General features: G+C 63.9%; 1 non-coding gene across 1 annotated transcript; it reads left to right on the forward strand.

Annotated features, from left to right (window-relative positions):
• Positions 1–1,649: 1,649 nt before the first annotated feature.
• LOC140473435 (5.8S ribosomal RNA) lies at positions 1,650–1,803 on the forward strand. The gene has a single exon (XR_011958338.1). It is a non-coding gene; the product is annotated as a 5.8S ribosomal RNA (ribosomal RNA).
• The last annotated feature ends 697 nt before the right edge of the window (positions 1,804–2,500 follow it).

Here is a 2,500-nt window from a genome sequence, read left to right on the forward strand (position 1 = left end):
GGGTGGTTTCGGGGCCAGCAGGAGAGCTCGTCGGGGTAGCAGGCCCTGCAGCCGTGGTCACCGCCAAACCCCCACAACTCGAGCAAGTGAAAAAAAAAAGTAACAAATAAGAAAGGATCGTCGGCTTGGGGGTACGCCCGTTTCCGTTTCAACTTGTCTCGCGAGGGTGGTTTCGGGGCCAGCAGGAGAGCTCGTCGGGGTAGCAGGCCCTGCAGCCGTGGTCACCGCCAAACCCCCACAACTCGAGCAAGTGAAAAAAAAAAGTAACAAATAAGAAAGGATCGTCGGCTTGGGGGTACGCCCGTTTCCGTTTCAACTTGTCTCGCGAGGGTGGTTTCGGGGCCAGCAGGAGAGCTCGTCGGGGTAGCAGGCCCTGCAGCCGTGGTCACCGCCAAATCCCCACAACTCGAGCAAGTGAAAAAAAAAGTAACAAATAAGAAAGGATCGTCGGCTTGGGGGTACGCCCGTTTCCGTTTCAACTTGTCTCGCGGGGGTGGTTTCGGGGCCAGCAGGAGAGCTCGTCGGGGTAGCAGGCCCTGCAGCCGTGGTCACCGCCAAACCCCCCCAACTGTTGGGCGCCTACCTGCGCGGGGCAGGAGGACACTTTCCGATTTCAAATCTCCGTTTGCCGAGTCCACCCCGAACGCACGCGGGCGGGCGGGTTCGCATCACCCTTCGTCACAAGGGGCGAAGCCCGTTCCACCGTCTCGTCAGTAGTGCCGACCGGTCTGTGATCGACGAGGGGAGCCACACCAGGTCCGGCCCTGCTGCTTGGCGGCACCGCGTCGTCGGGAGCTCGCGACAGACGGAGGGTTTCGGTGTACTCTCCAGCCACGGGAAACGAAGCCGGTGATGCAGGCGCCGGTCTTTCGCTCCCAAATCGGCTGGGTTTACATCGTTGCTATCTAGTCACGCTCCCTTCAAACCCGACGGGGTACCTATTCCCCTCACCCGTCTGTGCGTATACAGCCTCTTTGCACTTGCGGGATGGGGGTGGTGGTTTAAAGACTCTCGAGTTGCCGCCCGTCGGTCTCCGAGCTCCGTGCAGTAGTGATCCCCAGCGAACTGCCAGCAGGGCGAACGAGCGATCCCGCTCTCGGTCGGGGCGCCTGGCGTCGATCGGTGGTCGGTGGCTTGCGGGCAAGCTGCGCTGTGAGTGTGGGAACGAGTATGACGAGCCGTTGCCGCGACTCCCAGTCCACCTCGGCGGTGGCTGGGCCGGGCGGGCGTCTGCTCGGGCGAGTGCCGCCCCCGCCTCCTCGCAGGAAGTCCGCTCGCCGACACGCCGCCACGTGCACGCGTCAGTGACGCTGCCGAACCGATGGCCGGTGCCCGTTCCCGCCTCTGCTTTTCCTAGGGCAAAGCTGCTGCACGCCTCGTGATACTAGGCGGGCGACATGGTGGCGGTGATCCTGCCTCCGTCGCTGCGGTGCGTTGGGGCACGCATCGCCTCTTGGGCGCCCTGTCCTCCTCCCCCCAATAGACGTATGTTTCTGCGGGCCGCACCAGGATGGTGCTCCCCATCGCTTCACGCCACCCTGCTCCGCCCGCACGCCGGCGTGCAGGTGGCTGTAGCTCAAGGTGGGGAGCGTATGTGCGGTCCGGGTCGCTTTCCTCTGGCGAGGGAGAGACCTAAAACAAACTCAGACAACTCTTGACGGTGGATCACTCGGCTCGTGCGTCGATGACGAACGCAGCTAGCTGCGAGAATTAATGTGAATTGCAGGACACATTGATCATCGACACTTTGAACGCACTTTGCGGCCCCGGGTTCTTCCCGGGGCCACGCCTGTCTGAGGGTCGTTTGGCAATCAATCGCACTCGCCTTGGCTGGCGAGAGCGCGGCTGGGGTGTCGCAGAGGACCCGTCCTCTTTGTCCCCCTAAGTTCAGACTCCGGAGCCCTCCGGCGTCGGAGCGCTTGGCCTTTCCCCCCCACCCTGCACATTCCGTTCGTCAGGCTCGACGCCATCCCCCCGCCGGGGAGCGCGGCCTGGCGTCCGTCTGTGTCGTGGCAGTGGGGCCAGCACGGCTGTCACCGGTCCCAGAATGGCTGTCGGTGGTTCACACTGTGTGTGTGTGCCAACCCTCCTGGTCTCTGGGACACGGAGCTGCCACGAAGTGTTGAGCCTCCAGTGGGGGGTCTGCCTAAGCTCTGCACGTCCGCATTGGGTCCGTCTCTCGGTTGGCTGGCAGTGGAAAGAGTGAAGGGAGCCGCGGAGGTCCGGTGCTGGTGCGCCGCCGGCCTGACCGTGGAGCTCGCCGGTTTGACACGCTGACCCGACTCGATGGTTGATCGATTGAGAGTGCTGGGAGCTGCAGGCCGCCCGCTGCTGCAGCCGCCCGTCTCGTGGTTCGTCCTCGGCCTTAAGTGGCCGGCGGGGCGTCTGATCCTGTCTCCCCTGCTGGCGCCGAGTGCCTGGCCGAGGGAGGAGGTTTTCGTCGAACGCTGTGACTTGGACGGTCGCACGCGCGTGGATCGCTGGCTCTTGGCTCTCCCGT

This window comes from Chiloscyllium punctatum, unplaced genomic scaffold (genome assembly GCF_047496795.1).
Source record: "Chiloscyllium punctatum isolate Juve2018m unplaced genomic scaffold, sChiPun1.3 scaffold_604, whole genome shotgun sequence".
In the NCBI taxonomy this organism is placed as follows: domain Eukaryota; kingdom Metazoa; phylum Chordata; class Chondrichthyes; order Orectolobiformes; family Hemiscylliidae; genus Chiloscyllium; species Chiloscyllium punctatum.